Source organism: Eupeodes corollae, chromosome 3 (assembly GCF_945859685.1).
Source record: "Eupeodes corollae chromosome 3, idEupCoro1.1, whole genome shotgun sequence".
NCBI lineage: Eukaryota > Metazoa > Arthropoda > Insecta > Diptera > Syrphidae > Eupeodes > Eupeodes corollae.
Genome location: NC_079149.1, coordinates 18,138,259 through 18,165,729, shown reverse-complemented (window position 1 = coordinate 18,165,729; position 27,471 = coordinate 18,138,259). Strand labels below are relative to the sequence as shown.

Here is a 27,471-nt window from a genome sequence, read left to right as displayed (position 1 = left end):
TTAAAAACAGTATTGTAAAATTCCAGCTGATAAGCATTCACTATTATTAACAAAGTCGTCATTTCACTCATTTATACTAATATTTGATTTTTGTTGAATCAACATTCTAGCAATCTTATTAGCACCTTTATCTGTAGCTTCATCTATAGGTCAAAAATGAGGAAAGAAAATGACTTAAATTACTCAAAAGCTTAAAAACCCCCTTGAGCTTCACATTTACTATAAATTATCACTCAATTCATCTTAAATTTTATGGCAAAAGAAAAACTATAAATGCATGAACAGAATATTACTGATTATTAGTAAGAAATCAACATCCACTGACTTCAATTCACATCATAAACTTTAGAACTTTCTAAATCAAAACAATCATGAAATCATTATTTGGATTCTTTTTATTAGCCTTGAGCTGTTTTTCATTATTTATGGCAACATCAGCTGACAAATCTCGTAAGTTATAATTATCATTTTATAATTATCTTCTTTTCCTTGAATGTTCCAAATATATATAGGCATTTCCACAGAATCTTTCATTTTCAGCAATTGAAATTTTTTTTTTTTTGATTTTGAGGCACATCTATGAACAAACATTTTCTTGGTTGTTTATCATCTAAATAACAAGAAAATACTTGCGTGATTCAATTTGAAACATCGTTAATAAATATCTTCAGTTCTGTGCAGTGCAGTGGAGATGTGTGCATTCAATGAAAAACCCTCATTTCATACAAAAATTTGATTTTGTACTGTCGTAAAAACTTTGAAACTTAAAAATTTCGATCAACGGCTTTTTTTTACTATTGATTATTCGTAAAATTATCATTCACAATCATTTATTTTTCTGTAAGATCTTATCGATAGATGTGCCGCTAAAAAAATCACATATTCTATACCAATCACGTTTTCAATTTTAAAGTTTAAAATTACATTATTTATTTTTAAATAGAAGCACATGATCCAATTAAATTTTAATTGATTTATTGATTGATAGGGAATAATTTAAGCCTATAAAATACTTCCAGAATCGATCGTTGAGAAAGTTATATAGAGAAAAAGATCAGATTTTAATATTTTTAAAAACGGAGGTACTCTAATTTAATTGCTTTGTACTATTTTTTAAATGGTAGCACACCTTTCTTTCGAGGTTTTTCTATCAGTGTATATTATAAATAATTATAAATTAATGATGTTAAGTAGTTTCAAAGGTCGTTGAAATGTTTTTTGTTTATAAAACTTAATAAATTTGCATCTGGTACGCTTGAAATTTGCAATATTTAAGCCTATTTCTTATTAATTTTAATTAAAAATTTTAATCCAATCAAGTCAAAAGTAGGTTATATAATTGAAATAAGTCATGATACGAAAATCTATCCACTTAGAAAGTGCCAATTTCATTTCTAAGGCTTAATATACTGTGGTAACATGAAAGTTAAAAATACTGTGGAAATGCCCATATATGTACGTATTATTTTATTTATACATATGTAGCCGCCTGCCTTCAAGAAGGTCTTCGCAATGGAGGCCTAATTGCTTGTCAAGCTTATATCCCGTCATGGTCATATAGTCCAGCAAAAGACGAATGTGTTCATTTTATCTATGGCGGATGTGGTGGCAATGATAATCGTTTTCCATCAAAAGAAGAATGTGAAAAATCTTGTAAAAATTAAACAAAACTAAATTTTAAAAAAAAAATCACATCTTGACATTGTAAATCACAATACAGTAAAACTATTTATTTACAGATAGCAAATATTGTAAATGCAAGTGTAAACAATTAAAGTAATCAACATCTAACTGAGAGATTTTTAATGTTTGCTTTAGGAATGCACACTCTTGTATTATTTATAGTGATAAAAGTGATAATTACAATAAAATGTCAATTACATTTTTAGATGTTTAATAAAAAATACGCTCAAGATGATTTAATAATATTTTTTCTTATGGTGAAACAGAAAACTCACTCAAGGAAAAAGTGTTAAAACATTTTTTTCGAGTTCGTTTGAAACAGTGTTTGAATAAAGCTCTCTAGAAATCACGACTCTCATAAGTCTTAACTATTCCTATGCGAGATTTATTTCGGAAATGGAAAGTAACTACCATGTTTTTAAGAACGCTCATCAATACATTTAAAAAAAAATAAAAACCTAACCTACCGACCTCGAGTGTAAATAAGAATATAGAAGCCTCAATTTTCACACGCTTATTATTTTTTGCTCTTGTTTGCTAGCTTCCAAATTTATCTTTTTTAAAGAATTGCGTCAAATGTTGGATAAAAAATACTGATAACTTTTGTATCATCAAACGGGATGAGATACTGTTTCGTATACTTGCTTATATATGACTTTTTCACAGCAGTACTCGTACACAACAATGGTTGAGAATTGTAAGTCTCTAGGTCCTAGTGCTCAACCGACTGTTGCTCCAACCAATTTATTTATTTATTATTAATACAAAATAACAATTAAGAATTTTTCTTTGATAATATTAAGTTGGTCGCACTGGAGTTGGACACCTGTCAAACTTAACTGTTATTTACACGTCGTAAAATCAATTTATTGTTTGACATTTACAATATTAGATCTGTTAACAATTTAAAAAGGTGTCAAAATTCTTTAAACCAACCAAAAATTATTGTGTGATGTCGTCAAACTCGTTTATGATTAGGGGTTATTAGTACCCTTTATATGTTTATAGTTCAACCCAGTGCGAGCATTAAGAAAATAGATAACGAATTAAAAGGGGATACCGGTGCACATTTGTCTTAAAGTTCAGAACATCAAAATGGGAGGGAAAAACAGAGTTGGCCAAAGCATATCACATTCTCGATGTGCGATTTAAGAAAGAATCTCTATACTTGACAGTACACCCGAAATTGAGCTCAAGGGTAAACTGATGAGCATTCCTGGAAGTGCGAGTATTACGGCTGAATTGTTTAAGGGGTGGAATGCAACTGGCTAATTCGACAGAACATCGTTTGTAAAAATATCGATAAAACAACGAAAGGCATGAAACATTGCGACGGTGTTATAACAATGTAAATGTTTCGATTATAGTTCTGTCGCCTATCATTTAAAAGCCCTTTTTTGTATTCTGTCCAAGAGATTTAAACTTGTTTAAGGGGCACCTGCATAGATATGCGAATTTTATTCGCATATTGATTTGAAATATATTATCATTCCATAAATAGTGATCTGTGTTACACATACCGAGTACTGACAGTTGATTAGTTTCTTGGGTGCAAGTGCCACTCATAGATAGTGGCACCGGCGGTGTGTTTCGCTTTAACGACAGTAGACAGCATTGAGTCTTCGAAGCAGTAAATTCTACACGGTTTTTTATTCCCCATTGGACAATGTTGTCAAGATCAGAATTTAATGATCTGCCGTTAAAGTTCCACATCCGAAGGACAAGGATGTGAATGCAGAAACGAGTTTAATGGATTAGAAGTGTCACATATAAGATCATTTATGAATATAAGGAAGAGATTCGGAGAGAAAACGGAGCCCTGGGGGACACCAGCATTTATTTTATGAATTTCAGACTTAGAACCATCAAATACAACTTATTTTAAACGGTTAGAAAGCTTATTTCTAATCCAACGAAGAAGAGATTCATCAAGCACGTATTTTCTATAAGCTCTATTGAATGCTTTTGAAATATCAATTGTAATAATCTTACTTTCTCCAAAACGATGTAAAGATTTGTTCCACTGTTCGGTGAGTTAAACCATTAGTCAGCAGTAGACCTGTTGCTACGAAAGCCATACTTTCGGTCATTAAGAAGCTTCCGTTCTTTGAGATATTTCTTAAGCTGATTATTAATCAGTGTTTCCATGACCTTGGAAAGAAGGGACATGAGTGCTATTGGACGGTCGTCTTTTTAGGGATAGGCTGAACAAATGCTATTTTCCATCCGCTCGGAGCAGTGGTTTTGCCAGAGATGAAAAACACTTCTTCACAACAATTGATACTATCCGGGCCAGCGGATATGTGTATGTCAAGATCTTTCAGTACTTTTGCAACTGCACGAGTGCGAAAGAAGATTCGTTCACATAGAATCATTCAAGCTTTCAAGAACAGTATGACTCATGATACTTTCCGGTAGAGTCAAATTAACAGCAAACTGTGCTGCATCGGTTCATCAATCGAACTTACATAGGGAGTATCATTATGGACGAGCGTTGGAATCGAGGATGACGTTGTGTTTCGTACGTTTTTTACAAATGACCAAAAATTTGTACTACCTTTGGGACATTGTTCATTCATTCATGGGACATTCTGATCATGCAAAAATTTGTTTCGTCGAATATGACCATTACAGGTCTTTCTAGCTTGTTTGAACTTCTCTTTGGGTTCAATAAATGTTACCCTATTCGGAATAACATTTCTCATTTCACAAAGAATTAAATTTGTAACCATACCTGCGCTGGAATTCACGTCACTATCGAGGAAGCACAGTGCCCAGTTAAAGTTCCTGAAGAATTTATTCAGAACGTCTCGGTTGGCTTTCTCATATTGCCAAACGGTTCTCATGGGAGTTTTTTTTTTAACTGGGTCTTTTTGACATGAGAATTTTGCAGATACGATACAATGGTCTGATGTGCCTAGAGGCGGGTTTACACTGATTGTGTGTTTATTAGGGTCAGAGTTAACAAGCAAGTCTAGGGAGTTGGCGGATTGACCTGCAACGTCAGGGATTCGAGTTGGCTCATCGACAAGCTGAGTAATTGATTTAACTCAGCAAAGATCTCAACATGCCCTCCTTCCGGTGTTGACTGGCCAGAATAACGAAGCCAAGAAGAATTGTGTGAATTGAAATAGCCCGCAGTGTGAGGATAATGGACAACAATTCTTTGAATGGAGTCAGACAGAGCATCAAATTCGTTAAAAGTTGAATTTCTGTGCAGATTTAGACTTCGATATAAAAAACATGCGTGGATGATGTGCGTATTTACCTTGAATTTTAACCACATGAAGTTAAAGTTTGCACAAACCATATTGTGGCTTAAGTTGGTATGCATCATAATTTGTTATCTACACGGCTAATCCATGATGAGGAAAAAATAATGGCACTAAGGTATACCCATTAAGATTGTATTCCGAATGATCCGATTGTGATAATATGTCTGTGTATGATGGCGGGAAGGGAGAGAAGGGACTTCTGCATCCGACGACGGTCCGAATTTTCGGTGATGCTGAAGCATAATTGAGATTCTATGCTGTAAAAATGCCGAATTACCTCATCCTTTAGCTTTTTAATTGTTGCTGGTTTATCGAGGTAAATCTTTTCCCATTTGCCCATTTTCATAATAAGCCTGAAAAACTCATACGCGTCGATCGAGTGTTTATATTTCCAATTGTTCAAATTGAATTATACTGAAATTGAGAAACGTCAAAAAAACGCAGAAAAACGCTTGGCGGTTAGGTGTGCTTTTCATTCAACATTGGCCCTTAAAATTTAACCACCCTTTAGTTTCTACTTTATGAAATAACTAGCCCTTCAACACGACCAGTAAAAGCCATATTCCGTGAGAAGTATTCTGGTCTCATAACTTCACGTTCCTACAACGTCAATTGGATTACAAAATATTGTGGTATTACTTAAAAAGCCCAAAAAATAATGATTCTGCAAAATAATGTTAAACTTAAGACAATGTGGTTTATAATTCTCTTTATTTGAATTTTTCACATACTTAATGAGAAATAAAATGAAAACTCGGACAGTAAAAGATTACTTTTTCAAACTAAAAAAAGAAGATAGTTATGTATTCCACATAAAAGGTTGATTCAAAATTCGGTTTAATTAGAATATCTTTGAATTTGCATCCTAACGATAACTCTTTTAAAAATCGAAGTTTTCAAACTCTCTTGAAGAATAATTTCATACAAAAGTTTTCAATCTTAAATAAAACTATTCTCAACTACTCGTATATATTATTTCAATAGAACCCTATCACTTCACTGAAAGTTTATTATTCCTGATGATGACATCGTGCACCCTTTTACACCACCATTTCTCAAGAAAAGAAAATCTAAGAAAACTTTTATCCAAAACCAGCAAAACCACCTTCCGCAATTCTTTCACAAAAATCTGAGACTTTGCATCAATTTCGTGCAAATAAATTCGATTATCATTATCTTGCCTCATGAATCACTCAACCGCATTCAACATAACTGTCAGTAAATTTTCCAAAAAAAACACCCTTTCTCGCTATTTTGCACTTTTCTACTTTTTATTTTTGTCATCGACTAAAGTATTATTATGGAAAAACTGTGACGGAGAGGATTATTATCACATTGCTGAATGTCATCGTCTTCTTTTTGGTTCTCGACGAACGTTCGTCGCCGTCTTGAAATTCTTATCACGGATAGAATACGGAGAATTCCCCAAGTGTAGTGTAGGCACTCGTTACACTCGGATTGAATATTAAATAAAATCCGCAGCTTTTAGGTTTCATTTTGATGGCGACGTTCATCGTCGTCGTCATCATCGTCGTAGTTGTTCGTTGCGTTACTTTCATTTGTTCGTAGCTCGTTTGTTACGCGAGCCCTGGAGTGTTATAAGTTGAGTGCTCTTGCTTCCTTTGCTTTGGTTTCGCGATCCCAGAGTCTTAAGTTCCATCCATCCAACTAAAACAAAACCAAAGTTTTCCACAAAGTATCATTGTTTAAAGTAAATTTGGATCTAATGGTAAACCTATTCTTTGCATAGGAGAATTCCAAAGGTAAAGAAGGATTTAACAAGCTCTTAAAGTCCGTTAAGAAAGCAATAAGAATTTATAGTTGATTACCGTTAGATTAGTTTTTGAAACTCGGCCCCAAGCTGTGGTGTGGAAAATGTTTAAAACTTTGTAATGTAATTCTAACAATATGATGGGATGTAATTATTTAACATCTGTTTCTAGATTATTTCGATTGCGTATAATCACTCAATTGATGTCTCGAAAACAACAATAATGGACTTGACGCTTATTAAGTCGAGATAGGGAATAAGGTCTATGAAAATGACTTAATACCTTCAACTTAAGAATGATTAAAAGCTTTAAATCACCTTCCAGTTGTATTCTTTTCTTGGTTTTGAGATAGACTGAGAAAGTTTAAAAGAATTTAAAATGTTTTTGATATCGATTTTTTGAACCTCTAAATATGTGGGATATTCGAAAGGACTTTAGATTTTACAAAAATTAAGTTACCAGTTAGAAATACTCTCGAGCAAATTTTCTTCATTTTCGATATATTCACAATCCACTTTATAGTTAGAAAATGTGACTTAGTTTCGAATGTCCCATTACTGTAAAATGGTCATTACATTTTTGCAAATTGTGAGAAACTAGTATGAATGGGATATTCAAAATTTCATAAAATATTTGAAAAAATCACAATAATTTTGAGTAAACAAATAAACACTTCAATTAAAGTTTTTTTTTCAAGGATATCAGATATTCTCCTTATTTGTGGGATATTCATAATAATGACTTATTTAAGGGTAAAAAAGGCCCATCTTTGATCAATTGTACATTAATGTAATTGTATAATTGTAGTTCTTTTAAAAATAGTGGATTTAAAGTTAAGATTCAATTAATGGGATATTCAAAGTCAGTTGATATTTGTAAAAACTGAATGAATTTAAGTATATGGCCAAATAATAATAAAACCAATAATTTGAAGTTGAAAATGTTTGTCAAAGATTCTTTACCAACTCATTTGTGGGATATTCTCGAATAGAGACCACTGAAAAGTCAGAAATGATCTGCTCATTTCAGTGATAAGTCGGTTACATATTTTTTAACGACAGTTATTTATTTTGTCTGTTTAAGTTTTTAGAGATTCTTAAGAATCATTTGTGGGATATTCGAAAAGTCAGTAGATATTCAAAAAAAATTCCCTTTCTGCTATTAACTTTGTTAAACATTTTATCCATGGTGCAAAGTTTAAAAGGAGACTTTAAGCGTTTTATTTGTTAGTAATTCGAAGGAGGAAAACATTTAATGAAGCTTAAATTTCTGTTAATTAAAATTTAAAGTCAAAGAAGTAAGTTTCCTTAAACATTTTAAAAATAAATATATTGGGTGGCGCAACAGTCCGTTAATAACTAGGGCCTATGGACTTAAAACTCTCAAGATTTCCTGTTTGGGAGTATTGGATGGAGATTGAGGGGACCTATTGTTTTAATTTGAGAAGCATTTTTTATGATACGAATTACTCTTAGAGAGTTTGTGAATTCCTCGAGAGAGGCAGTACCCGTGAAACAAACACTTTAGATGGCAGGGATTTAACCCAAGACCTCTGGTATGATAGTCCAACGCACTAACGTTACGGGTACTACATTTTATTTGTGTCATATTTCAAGGAAGGACCTTTATAATGGAAAATCAAGGACAAGTTTTTAATGAAAGGCTATCAGTTGTTCATGACTATCAGAGGTTTTTAGTACTTCAGTTGCGGGATATTCGTAAAATAAAGTAACTTAATGATAAAATTTGTTAAAGTAGTTTCATCGATAAACATGTTTTTTTTTGGAACTGTTTGAAATTTTGTGAATGTCGTAAGTCAATTGAAAACTTCGTATGTGGGATATTCGAAAAAGTTAATGGTTTTAAACCATTACTTAATTTGTATTCTATGGAGTGTATTAAACGAAAAATTTAACAATTAATTATTCAATTTCTCAAATATTTTGTACAAATAATTTGTGGGATATTCGCAAAACAGACCAAATTTATGTAAAAAAAAAACAGATTCACCTAGTAACTGATAAGGCATTAAACATTTTATTGCATATTTTCGAAACAAAACTCTTAAAGAGTATGAACAACTTAAATATTTGATATTGGAAAGGCCAGTAAACTTATTTACAACTAATTTGTGGGATATTCGCAAAAACTAGCCAAACTTATGTAAAACCAAAACAAATTCTTCTAGTTATTGATAAGACATAAAATATTTCACTGCATATTTTCTTAATACAATTCTAAGAGAGCATTAAAACCTTAAATATGGGATATTGGAAAGACCAGTAAACTCGTTTCAGTTATTTGTAAGCTTCATTTAAAATTGTAATCATTTTCTCATTTTTATTTACATCCAGAAATTACTAATAGCACTTTTGTGGGATATTCGTTAAAAGACTGGATAGTAAGAAATGTTTAAATAGTTTCAGCAATACACTTTTTCAATTATAGTATTTGTTAAATTTTGTGTACAAAATGTCAACATTTCATATGTGGGATATTCGGAAAGTTTATAGATCATCACAATTCGTTTTTAAAATTAGTGAACTTGGTATATATGTTAATAAATATGGTTTAAAAATGTTAACAGCGTTTGACATTTAAGACATTTAATTTGTGGGATATTCGAAAAACAATGTTATCGTCTTTCAAATGAGGGATATTCGACATCTAGTTTTTCAGAGATTCATTTTTTTTGGGATATTCAAAAAAAAAAAAATTGTTCTAAAACTATTTTCTATTAAATAAATAATTAAATAATAATTAGTATGCCTTAGATTTTTGTTACCAAGCCACTTTATTGAAAATGAAATTAAATGCGTTTGACTCTCTAACTCGAGTGACTTTGTTGACCTTCCCTTTGATACATCAACCATTGAATTCATTCACCCCTTTCGTTATAAATAAATTAATTTCGTCATCACCGACCCACGATCACTTAAAAGTCAAAGGTTCATTTGCATAGCCTTGACATTGTCTGACACGCATCGCAGCATAACTGCACTTATTATCTCTCCCCCTTCACACAACATATAAAGGCATTTTCTTCTCTACTTACGAGAGTATACGAGTTAAAATTAATTGGCACCTTTGACTATGAAAACAGTCCCGGGGTTTGAGGTTCTATATAGACCTAACGCCCTCGCCAAAGGTTCTTCATAAGAGAACAACACACTGCAGCATGAAATGCTTCCCTATTATTTGTAGAAGCTTCTGCTTGACTAAGAGAACATTAAAAAAGGAATCTATAGAAGAAAACTACGTCAGTAGCGTTGTCATCAGCGGCGTCGCGGTCGTCAGCAGCAGCAGCAGCAGCTTGTCGTCATCTCATAGCTACTTGGTCGGTCGTCTGGATGGGTGAAGAGATTCTCACGCTTTTGTTAGCTTTTCCTCTTGTAGAAAAGATACCTACATAATTTTTCCTTTTGTTGTTTTGTATTTTTTTTTCGTTCCTTCGTGTCAATGTGCTACACGCTGCATCATCAAATATGCATTTTTTTATTATAAAGCTGGAGAAGCTCTAGAAGAAAGGAACATTGAACTTGGTTGCCCTTTGATACGAAACTACTATAGCTTTTATTTGTCTTCATTTTTTCGGTGTTGTTGTTGCATCCAATTTGCGTTCCCATTTTGGAATCGAAAATATATAGAATTATGTTTCAAGTAGTCGAAGTGGTATGGTGGTGGTCGTTCGTTTGGAAGCTTGCTGCTACCGATGATGATGATGATGGACACTTAATCCATTCGAATTATGTTGCTGGCTGATGCCCGTTGGCGTTACTTTGTTGTTGTTGTTGGATAATTATAATTATACTCAAAGCAATTACCCTCACTATATCCCTCTTTCCCAACCTATATCACTTTGGATTCATGCGATGGAGTAGAGGATATGAAAATCTGGTTTGCTAAATGATTGGCCTCAAAAGTGTGATTTAACAGCACTGAACTGGATGGAGTTAGCAACTATTACGACCATCATAGTCGATAGCAGTCAGTATCGAATCAAGTCGAGTCGAGTCAAGAGACAACATAGAGCTAAAGTCGACTGCCGACGACCGACAACGTCCTGAGAGTGTTGCGTGACGATAATGATCAAGCAAAAATGCTTTTTATAAAAAAAAACGTACCTTCCAATACCTGCAATTATTTTAGGGAAATTGCAAATTTTTTAAGTGTTGAGTAACTATGCAAACGGTGGTGAGGCAGAAAATGTGAAGGATTCAAGTTTTAGTTTTTATGTTTTATACAGAACTCATTTTGCCTTTCACTTAATCTTACGTTATATGTAAGTCGTTGATTTCTTCAGTAAACAATTTTTGTTGTCGGCCTAATTTTAAACAATAATGTTGTCTTTAAGAAACTTATCACTCGACAACATATAAAACGTTTAATATAATCAAGATGGAATTCCAGTGAAATATATTTTAAAACACTATCTGGGTCGGCAGACGTTGTTTCTCACAGCTTTTTCAAGAATTGAAAATATCCACGAACTGTGGATAGCCCAAGCTTCTGCACCATTTAGCAGGACGGGGATGATAAGGGTCTTATATAGCAACACTTTGGAAACTCGATAGAGGACTTTACCACTCAATTGATTTCTGAGCCCGAAGAAAAGCGGTTAGCAAGAATTATTTTGCGTTTGATCTCAGCGCTGATGTTGTTTTCTGCATTTACAGCGGAGCTTAGGTAGACAAAGTGCTTGACTTCCTCACAGTTACGTCTGTCGATGGTGACGTTTCAACCAAGACGTCGGTATTGTAGGTCCTTTCTTGACGACAGCATGTACTTTGTCTTGCCAGTAAAAACCCATTTTTGCCGCCTCTGCCTCAATGCTCACAATACCTCTAGTTTTGACGTGTGAGCTCTACACTATTATTTCAAGCACGATGTTAAAAAATCACATGACAGCTCATCACCTTGTCTAAAACATTTTTTGAAATAAAAAGGTTCTGTTAAGTTGTTTCCAACCTTTATGTAGCAGCGTGAATTCTTCTTCAGCTCGTCCCTGTAGATGCTGTCATATGCGGCCTTGAAATCGATGAAAAGATGGTGGGTGTCGATTTGGTGTTCTTGAGTTTTTTCCAGAAATTGCCGTAATGTGAATATTTGATCGACTTTGATCTAAGCCACACTGATAAGAACCTATCAGGTTATTCACGATGAGCTTTAGACATTCACATATAACGGCAAAGAAGATTTTATAGGTGATGTTAAGTAGACTGATTTCTCTATTGTGCTGCAGTTTAGAGGGTCTATTTTTTTCAGGATCGGGCAAACAATACTAAGGTTCCATTCATCGGGCATGCTCTCTTTCGACCATATCTTACAGATAAGTTGGTGCATGCTCCTAACCAACTTATCTCCAGCTTCTTTTAAGAGCTCGGCATTCAAGCCATCCGCTCCAGTGGCCTTATTAGACTTCAGCTTAGATATGGCAATCTTTACTTTACTTCGTTTCACCTGTTTCTACAACTTTCGAAATTCCTGCAAGACGTAGATTGCTATTTTTCATAAATCAAAGGGCATTAAATATTTCACCAGAACCTTTGCTTTGGAATTTTTGAATGACTTCAGCTTTTGTTTTAATTGTACAGTCTCATAGTTAAAATGTTTATGTAGCCTTCTTCACGGATATATCTGACACCAATATTTCAGAACCATGAGAAAAAATTACCATGTTAGCGTTGATGTCCACTGGAAAATGCGCTTGTATGTATACGAAAAAATGCTGGCCCTAAGACACTTCCTTGTGGTACACCGACTTGAATTTTGTTTAGATCCAAGTTATTGTGGTCGTATGATCGTCTTAAGTGTCGGTTTGTAAAATAGCAAAGGATGGGAAGGCAATATAATGTAATTTGAACTCAAGTCCCATAAGTAAAACCTTATCTAGAGCTTGAGCAATATCTAAGAATATAGCTGTATTATTTTGCTAAACCTCTCTAGTATTAATTTTTGAAAATTTTTAAAAAGCATTGCTACACAAAATATTTTTCTACAAGATGTTACTTCTGCTGATTGCTAATAGATTAAAGTGGATTTTAAATTAACTAATTTTAATCTTGAGACACATATTTTGGATTTATTGCTGATGGTTTTGGAGAAGGTATTGGTCATAGTACCTTCTTGTCTGAATTGTTGTAGCCACGACCAGATGAATTCCCTGATCGGGCCATCACTTAGCCATCGATTATTGAAATGAGTACAGAAAGCGTGACGCGGACGTACCAATTATTCTACGAACTTCAAATTTCAACGACCAGTAATCAAAATTTTCTATAGCTTCAAATAACAAAAACAGTATTATAACAGAATTCCAGCCCAACGTAAAAGCAATCACATAAAGTAAAGCATTTGATATAGATCAGTTTCAAAAAAAATTACGCATACGCCACAGTATACAACAGGAAAGTTAACTATTTCAATCGTGACCAAACAGATCATTGATGCACTTATCTTAATTTTTAAAATCTGTTATTTCAAAATAATCTTACTCTTCATAGTTTATGATCTTGAAAACTAAGCACCCTTAAAAAGCTGATTGTATTTAAACTTTGAATTCGTATATCTCACGAACTAATGGTCTGAAATTGATGTATCAAGTACTATCGTGTGTGATTAATATAGAAACTTTAAAAAGCTTAGCTCTCCTTGAATAAAAACCTTCCTGAAATATGTGTTTTCATGAGGCCTAAAAATAAACTCCTCTGTATATCTATTTTATACCTAAGCTCCAATTCTCTTTTCCTCCATTTTTAATTGCTTTTAATTATTTGAGTGCATGAACACGAGAAAAAGTTCCACTGTTATTATTTTCCAGAAGATAATTTATTCATGTTATCTGTTAAGCTTTTTACATTATGTGACATTAGACTTAAAGTCCATTCGATGAAGTGCTTCTTAAAATTTACAATTTAAATTATTATACACCATCATCGTCACGGTGACGTTTCTATCCTGTCCTGTTTTTAAAATTCCCTTCCCCAAATCCAAATGCCTTGATGTCATTCCAAAATAGATTCTTTGTCGCGACGACATTGCACTGCAGATTGGCTAAGTGAAGTTTTGTCGGTCGTTGGCGTCGTCAGTCACAGCACAGTAAGGAATTCTATTCCCATTCCCACGTGCCGGACATACAAATCAATAAAGAAAAAGATTTAAATATTTTATCTTGATCCTCTCTTCCTTAACTGATTTTGTTCGTCTTTTTTTCTGTTCGACAAGACAAATATGCAAATTTCCAGAACTAAAACAACGTTGCAATGTGAAGATATGTACTTTGCTTCGATGGCTTATTCTCGTACTTTGTACATACCGTAAACTCCCTGTCCTGACAGAATTTTCTTCAAAAGTCTCATTCTATATGTAATGTGCTCGTCGTATAATGATATGGTTGGTTGTTCCAAACCCAACTTAAATTGTCTGTCCTCTCTAACAACCGTCCACCTATCCTTCCTATATTGAATGAAGTCATTCGTGAAGACATAAGAGACGACAAATTTTGCAAAGTAGCTTCCTTCTCCTATCCCATTTTAGCTGATAAGTTTTAATCCTTTCCAATAATGGCTTAGCACCTTCTCTTAACCAACCATACTAAGTTCTTGACTGTGGCTTCTTTTGAATTTTTAAAAAGCAAAAAAGTTTAGCTACTCGTAGTTTGTATAACTTTTAAGAATTTATAATTTAATTGTTTATTTTTGCTGACTAAGAGCGTCAATAAAAAACAAGGGTTTTTAAAATTAATATTCTTTTAAGATTTTAATAGTAAATCTTGCATTTCTATTGTTCCAAAACAATAACAAACTTTTTTTTTTAAGTGTTAAATATTCTGTTTTTCAATTGGCGCGGGTAGATTTTGGCACCTCGTGGCGGACATTTTGTTTTATTGACATCTGTCAAATCTATTGTTTATTATTCAGTACCTTATGCAAAATCATAATGGCAAGTTACACGATTGAACAACACGTTTACGCATTTTACTGTAGACGTAGTGGCTTTTTCCAGTCGAGTCTTCAAACTTTGGTAGCAAAATTTGAGATGACCGGTTCAATAAACAATCAGCCAACACCCGTACGTTCAAGGAACGCTAGATCAGCTCAGAACATAGTCCCGTGGTCCGTGAAAGTGTGCAGAAGAATCCGAAACAATCTATTTCTCACCGTGCACTAGAACTTGGCCTTTCGCAGATATCAATTTAACAAATTTTCCGTCGGGACTTGGGAATTTACCCGTACAAGATCCAACTGTCCCAGGAGCTCAAAGTTCATGACCATAGACAACGCCGTTTTTTCGCTGACTGGGCGCCGAATCATTTGGAAGAGGATCTCAATTTTGGCCGGAAAATCATCTTTAGCGACGAGGAGCATTTTTGGCTGTGTTAACAAGCAAAATTGTCGTACATGGGATAACACCAGCTCACGCGAGGTTCACCAAAAGATAACGCATCCTCAAAAAATTGCTGCGTACATTTTTGAAATCAACGTTAATATAGACCTTAGGCGACATGTAATTCCAGCAGGACTGCGCTGGGTTAAAGTGGCTGTCTGTGATGGAGTAGGACACACTTCGGCCAGTTTTATGTCCCCTTGTGATACCAAATGAATCTTGAAGCTTTCTTCTAAGCTCAATGAAACCAGTTTGAGTTCCTTACGAAACGTGGGAGGCTGATTATGTTAATTAGATTTAGATCGTCATTCTTGCGTTTTTGAGGTAGAGCACGGCTTGTACAGAGAAAGTGAAGAACTGTTTCCTCCTTTTCCTCGCCCGTAAGGCTTGCGCAAAAGTCATTTGACAATACATCAAGCCGCGTGGCGTACTTTCCTATTAAAAAGTGCCCGGTTTCGACTCCTTTTATCGAACTTATACGATCTGCTGAGAGATAGCAAGCACCTTGATTGCTTTTAAATCTAGAGTAGACCAGATGTTTTTATGACGTCTTCTTGAAGCTAGGACAAGACTTCTTTTATCGCAAAGAGTTACGCCTGTAACACGCTACAATGATTAGGGAGTCGTAATGAGAGACTTAATACCAGTCGTTACACAGTACACACCTTCACCAACCCCTTCTTTTTTTTGATCCATCTGTATAAAAGTGCTACTCACTACTTAAGAATTATGGCGTGGCCAATGTTGTTGTTAATATACTGCGAAGAAGCTTTAAGGTGAATAGCAGAGCTTGCAGCTATTTGTTTGCTAAATATATCAGGAGTTGTTAGGTAGAGTAGGGAGCCCAGTGCCACAGATGGGGTCGTGCAAAGCGATCCGCTTGTACTAGCTTCGCAAGCTGAACGTTGGACATTATTTTTTTGCCGTGGTTTATAGCTTCCTCTAAAGCAGTCCACCATACTGCTGCACCGTAATTTAAAATTGGTCTGTTTACCGATGTTTATAGCCAGTTCGTGATTCGGGGTTGTAACTTCAAAATCCTCCGCATCCAGGCCAGTCACGATTTCAATTACCACTAGGTTCCAGAGGATAGGGGATAGAACACCACCTTGCTGTGTCCTTCTACTAACGAATCTTCTAGCAGAAGAGTTGCCCTTAAATGAATTAACTAAAAAATAAAAAAAAATAGGTGGCACAACAGTCTAAGAAGCACCAGGGCTTAGTGACTTACAACTCCCAACCATTCCTCTGTGCGAGTAATGTTGTCAGAAATGGAAAGGATATACAGTTTATATGCCGAACCCGAACGGTTAATTTGATAAAGCACTTTTCATGACAAGAATTACTCTTGGAGAATTTGTCAATTCTTTGAGGCAGTACAAGTGAAAAAAGTAAGGTGGCACAGGCAGGAATTTGAACCCAAGGCCCCTTGCTTGACAGTCCAACAGCACCTTCGATATCAAGTAAAGCATCCATAGTGAACTCTGTATGATGGAAGGGGTATTAGATCGTGCGGTCTTGCAAGATTTTGGTATAAAAACAACCTTAAATCCCCACCATGTTGAGGAAACAAGGACCAGATAGACAGCTTACCAGCTGTCAAGGATTGGTGCAATTATGTCTGAAGCTTTTTGTAGTTCGGCTGGTATTATTATCACATCTGGTCCTGCAGATTTAAATGGTTCGAAGCTGTTGAGAACGAATTGTAGATGGTCCCTTGTGATCAGACCTTGTGGATAAGTTATGTTGAAACTTGAAAAGGAAAGTGAGTATCCAGTCCAGGAGCCACCTGTATTTTTCAGACAGGTTGTCATCGCTGGAATAATTGAAAGAATTTTTCGTAGCCTGGAGACTTCAGAAGCTTTTTCTTTCGTGCCACCGACCGACGGATCGCCAGGAAGATCGCTTCGATTTCCTAACTGCTTCTGAACTAGTCGAATATTAAAAAGTATTTGATTTTGAGCAGCCTCCTATTTTGACAGCTGTCACTTTTAACGCTGTCATATTTGACATTCAACCAGTTAAAACTACTCAATTACTAAATACGGTTAGTGATAGGAAAGGATATTAATATTAACGATCAATTAAGTCGTGTCTTCGCTGAGAGGGTCCTTGAAATCCATCCAAATCTTCGTCTTGCTTGTTTTTCTCCAAAACGAGTCTGGTGAAACTGTAAAAATTCCTCAGTTTTGAATTTAAAAGTGTTTTGTTTGTCAATTAAAAACTTTTTCTTTTTACGCATTAGTTATTGTCATGAAGAAAACTACTCAAGTATTCACTCGTATGTTTAAACAAAAAGAAAAACACAATTATTTTTTTTAAAGTCTAAGTTAACATGTTTTTTAATTTTCCAATCAAAAAATCATGCTTTCTTTTATTTCAAAGTAGCCGATTGTTTCTCAATTGTCTTATGTTTAAATATCTTCAAGTGGTGGTACTAATTAGTGAGACATGAAATTATATAAAAAATAAAAACATTAGTTAGCTTAAGGGTGTTGTGAAAATTAAAACTTACGGTACACATCAGCTTTTACAAGTAAATAAATGCTCAAAACGACTAGACAAGCTCCAATATATAATTTCATATTCGAATTCTTTTTTTCTTTTTTATTGAAAAATCACTAAAGATACGGATTTAACTTAGCTCTAGGTAAGTTCTTGCAAGACTTGATAATCAGAAATGTCATTTCCGAGCATTTATACTTTTGCAACAAGCTACAGACAAACGCTTAAAAAAACAAATGCAATGGAAAAATCTTTCAAGGTCATTATAAAAGATTAAAATTAGAATGATAATCTCATGCAACCACTAAGTCGTAAAATCTATCAAACTTATCAAATTATATGTTATAAATAAAAGATGTTTTTAAAAATTTTAACCAAAAAGTTAATAGATAAGATTTATGATAGCAGCTTGCATAAAAATTCAACTTAAATTTTTTAAAATATGAATTTCTCTAGTCATGAATTATTTGGAACTTTCTAATTTGTTGAAGAAAATTTTAATGGAAGATATAAATTTCATCAAACCTATGGAGTGTCTTCAATATGTAAAGTGGAATCTTTTAACAGTAGATTTCTTTGGGTTTCCATAAGCAATCGCTGATGTCTGTCATTGATACTCCTTGACTTTATTACAGAAACACATATCGTCGTGGTTACAAATGCAGAACGTCGACAAATCTTAGTTAAATCCGGAAAACCTCAAATTTTTTATCAGCTTCTCGGTAAACTAACTTGATTTCAGGAATCTTTGATTAAAAAATGTTATGATTTCTTGAAATTTAAAAACGAAATCGTCAAAATTGAATAAGTTTATATTTTGAGTTAGAGGCGATTGTTTGTGAAACCTTTGTTAGAATATTTCCATTAAGAGGTTTCATTTTGAATTTTAAAAATGACTATTTCTTAAACGAAATATATAAATGTTTATTAAATTGTAAAGAAAAGGTTGCGCCATTAACAATTAAAAAACAATTTCAGCCAAATGACCACCACTGACTTCATTTGCATCACTTTTCATACAATTTTCCACTTTGCACATTTCTATCTTTAAGGACTTGAATCGATTGTGGATCATGGGTATAGACCTTATTCCTTGTTTAATTGTATTACATAATTATAGCTCGATATTGCAATCCATTCCTCTTAATAGTTGCATCAGAGGCAAATCCCAACCTCATACCAGCTCAAAAAATGCACGTTGTAGATGGAGAGGCTTTTCAACAAAATTTCGTTGATTTTCCAAGTCTTAAATACTGAAGTTCTGTTTATTAAAGCATGGTTCATTTTGATTCATTTTAAAGAGGTATGATCAAGCGGCTTGAGTTCTTGTACCAAGTAAAAACAAAATAAAGAGTAGTCCCGTTTGTGCCTGATTCCGGAGAGAACAAAATGTTAATACTACAAGCAACAACAGAAATATTTTCAGTTGTTCTTCAACGATGCACATGGACCCGTTTCTTGAAAATTTTACATAACCAACTTAACACAACAGCTCAAACGTGCTTCACAAGCAGAGTTTGAAGTTAAAAACTGTAACTGCAAAACGTTCACCATTTTTTAAATGAATTTTAACCATTTCATTGCGTTGTTGAAATTTTGTCTTTGCAAATGTTAAAAGTTGTCAGATTTAAAAGAACTTTCAAATTGAAATCTTTTACTGAAAAAACCTTTACAATCGTTTAAATTTAGCACAACCATTTATTAGCTTTAGTAACTTGCTAAAACGAGTTCACCATTTTAATAAATCTTTTTAAACTTTGTGCCAAAAAACGTTTTTTTAAATATAATTAAACTCAAGAAACAATACAATATCATCCTAATATGTTAAATATCAAAAATACTGTAATTACTTGACATTTCCCTGGAATTTTTGTTTCTGTCAAATTATATGTCAATGTAGTGTGAGCAATGAACATTTTCAAAAGTAATTAAATTCAAAAAACGATACAATAGAACCTTAATATATTAAATATGAAAAAAACCAATCATTACTTTGACATTTTCCAAGAATTTTTGTTTCTGTCAAATTATATGTCAATTGCAGCGTGCAATGTTTTTTCAAATGTAAGTAAGTCCAAGAAACGATACAATACCACCTTAATATTTTAAATATCAAAAACACTGTCATTACAAATCAGAGGTCAATGGCAGCGTTCAAAGTCGTGTGAGAAATTAACTTTTCGAATGTAATTAATCTCAAGAAATGCTACAATACCACTTTAATATGTGAAACATCAAAAATACTGTCATTGTTTTGACATTTCCCAGGAAATTTTGTTTGTGTCAAATCAGATGTCAATAGCAGCGTTCACTGTCGTGTGAGCAATTAACTTTTTCAAATGTAATTAAACTCAAGAAACGATACAATACCACTTTAAAATGTTAAATATCAAAAATACTGTCATTATTTTGGCATTTCGCTCTAATTTTTGTTTCAGGAAAATTATAAGTCAATGGCAGCGTTCAATCTCGTGTAAGCTATGAACTTTTTCAAATGTAATTAAACTCAAGAAACGATACAATAACGATAATAAATATCAAAAATACTGTCATTACTTTGACATTTCCCAGAAATTTTTGTTTCTTAATATGTTAAATATCAAAAATACTGTCACTACTTTGACATTTCGCAGGAATTTTTGTTTCTGTCAAATTATATGTCAATGGAATGTATGAATTTAATGTCGTGTTAGCAATGATTTTTTTCAAATGTAACTAAACTCAAGAAACTAAATATGTTAAATACCAATAATACTGCCATTATTTTGACATTTCCCTGGAATGTTGTTTCTGTCAAATCAGATGTCAATGGCAGCGTTCAATCTTGTGTTGAACAATTTATTCTTGAAAGGTTATGTTTTAGATATTTTATTGAACGAGTTGGTTAGCTAAATTGAGTTATCTGTCAAAAATTAAACATAACTTTCAGTTGTTTACTAAAGTCTGACAAATATTTAAAAATTCGAGCTTCAATTTATGTGTCAAAGTTCTAGACTCTTCTGAATTCAAACGCAGGAAAGTAAAGCAACAAGCCAATAATTTCCTTGACATTTTACATAACCGTTTGTTTCTGTCAAACAAATGTCAATGTGCCAGAGTTTTTAAAATGAGTGTGTTTGCGTACTTGCCACTTGGTTTAAACAACAGTTGAAGTGTTAAAATAATTTAAACTTCTTTATTTTTTTTTTAATTCAGTTGCATTTTGAATTATTTAAAGCATCAAATGAAGACGAAACTTTCTGCTTTACCATAAAGTTTCCAGAATTTCAAAACTACTGAGTAACTTTAAAAAAATGTTGGTTGACCTCTATTCTTGAAGTGACGCAACTTAAAAGGCACAAGGTCCAACTGAAACAACAACAACAACAAAAAGCAGCAACAAAAATTGCTCTTGAATAATTTCTCAGTTGTTATAAATTATTTCGTTCATAAACCCTCTGGTGTGTAATTTTTGTTTGTATATTTCAAAAACTTTTCAACTTGGTTTGTTTTTTTTTTTTTAGTTTTTTCTTCAAGTAGAATAAATAAATTGTATACAAAAATGAAAATGAATTATTGATTAAATAAAAACCAAGTGTAAACTTTTAAAGCCTTAAGGACTTATTTATGACATCATCGCATAAAGAACACTAAACTTTTGCAGCAAACATTTTTAACAAAAAGATCCACAGTACCTTCCTACTTAGAGTACTATGTAAAACGTAACCAACATCAGCTTCAGAACCAGAAACCCATAACTTCCCCCCCTCCCTCTAAAAGACCTAACTATAACTCACAATAATATTTTCCTCCTTCTCGCTTTTCGTTTTTATTCGAAAAACGGATTGAATAAAATGCATGAACGAGCTGCATGGTTTTTAAGCCAATTTGTGTTTGAAAAAGCGTACGCTTATCTTATGCCACAAATAAAATGTATACTTTTGTAGATACTATGAACGAAGGGGTAGTTGGGATCCTTGGGGGGTGTTTACGGGGGTGAATGGTGTTTTATTTATAGAATTTGTAAAATGCGGGTGGTTCTTGGTTATATTAAAGTTTTAATTGCAGCAAGGACGTTATTAGAGATGAAGAAAGTTCATGCTGGTTCTAGCTAAATTTATGTATCTATGAGATACTATTGCTACTGCTACTGTTCCTGGTACATGGAATTGGTACTGCTGATTGTGGCGGTTTGCGACGAGTTTCGTTTAAAATTTAAATCCCTTGGATTTGTGACGCCTTGCGGAGATGCTTCGTAACAATAATGCACAAGGAGACAGAAAGAGGGATATACTCGATGGAAATTGGGTAGAATGGGTTGTTGTATATAAACTTAATCCTTGCTAAAGGAAACTTTTACGATCTGCGTAAAAGTATCCTTGTTTTTTGCTACAACGACTTGTGATGGCAGTGTAGCCTTAGCTGTTTAGACATCAGTAAAAGATAGAGACAGACAGATCCACCTTATTGCAACCCCCCTATCTTGGCTCTTGTTGCTTTTACTCATCTGCCTGGTCTTGATGACAGGATGACATCTGAAAGCTTCATGTGCATATCTATACCTCTATTTTCTGTGTGAGGTTTTCGTTTTCCCTGTTTTCCTTCTTTTTTTTGTTGCTTTAATTTACACAAATGAAATTAATTTGGATTTTCCTCTCTGTTTTGATCTCATCTCCCTCCCCACTGGATGCTCTGTTTCTACCCCGGGGGTGAACTGAGCGAGGAGATTTTGATAAAGAAAACAGAGGAACATTATGTTTGAAAATGTGCAGTGTTGAGTGCATGATGCGAAATAGGGGGTTAATAGGGTTTGAGGTTGACTCGTTAAATCATTCCCACCACACCATACACACAGTTTGAACAGGGTGCATTCAGGTACCTTTAGTAGGGTCTTAATGGATACGAGTATGCATTGAAATGTACTGTCGTTGCCATCATCGACGTAGTTGTTGTTGTTGTTGTTTTTATATCCGCTGACATTGGAAATAATTATACGCGCTTAAAGCACTTGTCGTTTCGTCTAACGAGTGTTTTGGAATTTTATTTGTTTACCTTACCTTACCTATGGAATCTCTTCTCTGATGATGCAATGTTCTGGGTTTCGTTTGTTTTTGTTTCAAGCTTCCTTTCTAATGTCTCTCTAAGGACTTATGAATTCACTGTAACGGTATATGAGGAAATTGTGTTTGCTTATTTTTGTTGTTTGGATTTTTCACGAAATGAAATTAAATTTTTAAAAAAATGTTTAAAAAATGACAATTTGTTGCACTTGGGTGTTCTGTTCTTGTTAATGTATATAAAGTGTATATGAGTTTGTGCTGGAAAAATGTGGTCTTAGCGTGGCGTTCGTTGATGCAACAGAAATGATAATACATATATAAGAATAATAATAAGTGGTATAAGTGTGAGGAAAATGCTTTTAAAATGGGTTTCTTTGTTCTTGAGAGGCAGAGATAAAAAGAAAAATGATGTGGTAACTGGGGTGAGACCACATATTCATTCATTACAAAAGATCAGAAGTGGGAAAACGAGTTGAATTTTTAAACTTATGAATTTAGGTACCTAAAGTCATGGAAATGATTTAAGATGTCATTTTAAATAAACTGAGGCTTTTGGGATTGAGTTGATTAAAATTTTGATCAATGTTGAGATTAAGGTATTGTTATAATACACGAACTAAGCTTAAAAGCCTAAGAATTCTAAGAATTTAAGATCTTAAATCAAGTAAATTTTCCCAGTTTAAACCGAAACATAGCTAGGCTAAAGGCTTATTCTCAAGTTTGCTGTCAAAGACAGGGAATAAGCCAACCGATTAATTTTTAATCACAGTCTAAGAGTACCCCAAAAAAGTCTGACATTGACGTCAAAGCTCTAATTACCATTATTTAACTTTAGTTTAAAACATGTTTTGTAAACCATACTGCTTCGTTTTGTCCAAATTATTAAAATAGGTTTCTTCACTTAAAATGATTTTTTCGGTACATATCAAGAACTCAATCAGTAAATTTATATCAATTTTTGCACTTCAAAAGATTTCAGATCTAAGTCTATGTGAAACACTGTAAAATGTCATTCGTGGAATAAAAAGCTTGTTTTTTTAGACGTGTCGTTTTCATAAAGAAATAAAAAGCGTATAATTTAGATTAAAACTTAAAAAAGGGTCTAACAAATTACATTCGAGAGGCATAACTTTTGATCACTTTCACACAGAAATTGGGGCCAGCGGAGTTATAACCACACGATCTTAAAGGCCACACCTAAAAAAGTCCTTCGTTGCAAACTGTGTTTAGGAGAAAGTCTATTTATTACTAAATAGCAAACCAAATTTAACCTAGTTTTTTTTTCAACACTGGATAACGGGCTTCGGCATAAATATTCTCTGTTGCTTTTAGGCGCGCTTAAAGTTTTCATTCTTCACATCACTAACTTGTCCCAAAAGTTCAAAAGTTTTACTAATTTCGATCAAGAAGAATTTCCAATGCGTCCTTAAAGTATGCTTTAGTTTTGTGAAGCATGATTTTAGAATATAGAGCAGCTCAAAAGTTAATGCAGATGTGTGTGAGACGAGATAGGAGGGCCAAATTAGACAAATTGGCAGAAAGCGCTAAGAAAGCTGCAAGAAAAGTTAACGCGTTTGAGAAAACGAAACCTTTCCCAGGGAATGGAAGGAAGGGGTAATCGTCAAGCTACCAAAAAAGGTGATCTTAAGAACTACAATAACTGGCGTGAAATCACCATTCTATCCGTATTTCCAAAGTTAATGGCAACCATCATTTTCGAGAGGATAAAATCGACCTGGGTGTCACCAATAGAATAAATAAAGCCCGTAGTGCATTCGGAATGCTTTCTATAGTGTGGAAGTCCAATAAAATAGCGTTCCGTACCAAGTTAAAGTTGTTTGAGTCCAACGTAAAATCCGTGCTGCTATATGCCTGCGAAACGTGGAAGTGCTCTGCTGACATCTCGAGAAGGTTGCAAACTTCTGTCAACCGCTGTCTACTCTACGTCCTAAAAATCCGGTGGCAAACTATATCTAACGATTAACTGTGGCTCAGGACTAGGCAAACAAAAGTGGATGTTAACATCACGCAGAGAAAATGGAGCTGGACGACAACATAGCAAAGCAGTGCTTTCAATGGAATCCTCAAGGTAGAAGGCGGCCTGGAAGACCAAGAGAAACATGGACATCATCTGTCATGAAGGAAGTTCGGTCCCAAAACTTTGAGACGTGGTCCCAGCTGAGGTATCGTGCTAGGAATAGAGAGAGATAGAAGGAAATGGAGTTAAAGTGCTGCTACTAGCAGCTGGAAACGAAGAAGAGAAGAAGAAGATGATTTTAGAACGTTCAATATTTTCCCACCGAATTCTAACAATATCAATCCTTTTTTGAAGCTTGTATTATTCAACTAATGAGTAATGAAGTAATTTTTCACTTGTCAAATGTCAAAATATGACAACTTCAAAAGTGAAAGTTGCCTAGAATTTTCAAAATTAAATCTATCAGATATTTTTGTATGGATGATTTGTGTTTCTCCAAGAATTTCAGACTTTTCACGTGACCATATATTCTCTTTGTCGTCGAAATCTCTTTTGACCTGAAACACCCTTCATCACTTAAAATGAGTTACTGTCTTAAAACTTTCGTTTCAGTGAAGTTTTTTTATATTCACAACCACTCAAGGGGTTATTAGTACCCTTTATATGTTTATATTTAAACACAGTGCGTGCGTTAGGAAAAAAAGAGAAGGATTTAAAAGGAGATACCGGTGCACATTGGTCTTAAGGTTCTGAACATCAAAATTGCAGGGAAAAACAGAGTTGGCCAAAGCATTCCACATTCTCGATGTGCGATTTAAGAAAGAATCTCTAAACTTGACAGTACGCCCGAAATTGAGCTCAAAGGTAAACTGATAAGCATTCCTGACAGCATTGAGTTTTAGAAGCATTAAATTCTACACGGTTTCTGATTCCCCAATATGCTGTCAAGATCAGAATTTAATGAGCTTATCATACGCTGCCGTTTAAATTCCACATCCGAAGGACAAGGATGTGAATCTAGAAACGAATATGAAAAGCTGAGGGTACTGTCGTCGACGAAACAGTTTAATGAATTAGAAGTGACAGACAAAAGATCGTTTATGATTATAAGGGAGAGTCCGAAAAAAACGGAGCCCTGGGGTACACCAGCATTTATTTTATGAATTTCAGAATTGAAACCATCCAATACAACTTGTATTGAACGGTTAAAAAAGTAATTTCTAATCCAACGAAGAAGAGATTCAAAGAGAGCTTGGTGCTAAACTCTATCAAATGCTTTTGAAATATCAAGTGCAATAATCTTACTTTTCCTTTTATCGAATATGTTGACATTTACAGTTTAGTCGTTAATTTAATGAGTTTTTCACAGTAAAAGTTAAAACGGCTTCCTTTTCTTGTGTCTTGAACTTAAAAATATCACAATAAATTCTGTAACCCTGAACCCTATTATTTAAATTTCTACCTTAAGAAGTGACTTAAAAATACGATGTAAATTAAATTTAAAATTAAAATCAAAAGCTGTTTTTTTGTTTATGTCATTTACAACTCCCACCAAAGTCAAGTTATATAGCAATGCTTCATTTAACAGACGTTATACATTCTTAAAAACCTGTTATAACACAACCTTTTAAAACATAAACTTTTATGTACTTATACGTATTTCACTCATCTAACTTAACACGATGATGTTTTATTACTTTGTAACTACTTAATCAAATTTCATTATAGTTATCCACGTGTGTTGAAAAAAATAAAATAAAATAAAAATCAAGAGAAAAACAAAATAACGCACTTTATGTACCTTAGAACACGTCTCCAGTCGACATCAATTCACCTCCCCCTCCCACCTTCTATTCACTTCAAACAGAAAATATATAAAAGTTATTTTATCTATCTTTTGCAGCATGATTTAACACTCACGCAAGTTGTTATTTTCTTCAAAAAAAAAAAGAAAGTCCTTGTGATATATTTTATTTTATCCTTGATGGGGTCTCTCTATAGATGTGATGCGGTGCGGTGTTTAAGATGAGGTGCCTTAAAATGACAAATGAGCACACCAAAAGAACTCAGACTTATGAGATCAGTGTAATTATACGAATATTTTGGTACATTTTTGCTTGTACAAGGACCTCGTGATAATTATCACCTTGATACCAACCTTTTATCAAAAGTCCTTGCTAAAATAGCTTTATTTTTTGTGCTGATGAATCAACATCAGCCCCCCTTATATACAAGAACGGTTGTATATTTTGTATTATCTACTTACGATGTGACGGCAATTAAGCTCACACATGAGTGGATGTCCTTGAAAACAAAAAAAAATCACCATAGCTCATAATAATTGAAGCAGAAATAAAATAATCCTTCGCAAAGATGAGTCACACCCTTGTTTTGGGACAAAATATACTAAATATAAGTACTACGAAATGACATTATATACTTTTTCAGAAGAGGGTGCTTTTGCACCCCCCCCCCCACATCACTTGCAAATAAATTAGAAAAATAAAAGACAATTATTGTCAAACGACGACTGACGGTAATCAGCAAACGACCATCTTTTCTTTTAAGCCCCGCTTTAAGCTTAACACTGAGGTGTACCAAGATAAAGTCCTTGTGGGACTAGGGGAGTCCCTTGCAGACCCGCATAGTACAAGCTCTAGGGAGAAAAAGTATTGGGAAGCATTAAAAACGAACTTCTTTCAACCCTTTATTTGAATCGTGTATTTTTTAATATTTTCGTCCTTACAAGCGATATTCGTTCGTCCTACCTTCACTAGAAGCTCACACAGCTAACGTTATCAATAAAAATTTCCGCTGGCAAAGCTTGATAAATT

General features: G+C 33.8%; 1 protein-coding gene and 1 long non-coding RNA gene across 4 annotated transcripts in view; one reads left to right on the top strand and one right to left on the bottom strand.

Annotated features, from left to right (window-relative positions):
- The window catches only part of LOC129948901 (protocadherin-like wing polarity protein stan), a 218,737-nt gene that overhangs the window by 106,797 nt on the left and 84,469 nt on the right, over positions 1-27,471 (top strand). The gene's annotated exons all lie outside the window — the stretch shown is intronic.
- LOC129948904 (uncharacterized) lies at positions 17,425-17,795 on the bottom strand. Its single transcript, XR_008781975.1, has 2 exons — positions 17,631-17,795; positions 17,425-17,552 (listed from the first exon to the last, which is right to left on the bottom strand). It is a non-coding gene; the product is annotated as an uncharacterized LOC129948904 (long non-coding RNA).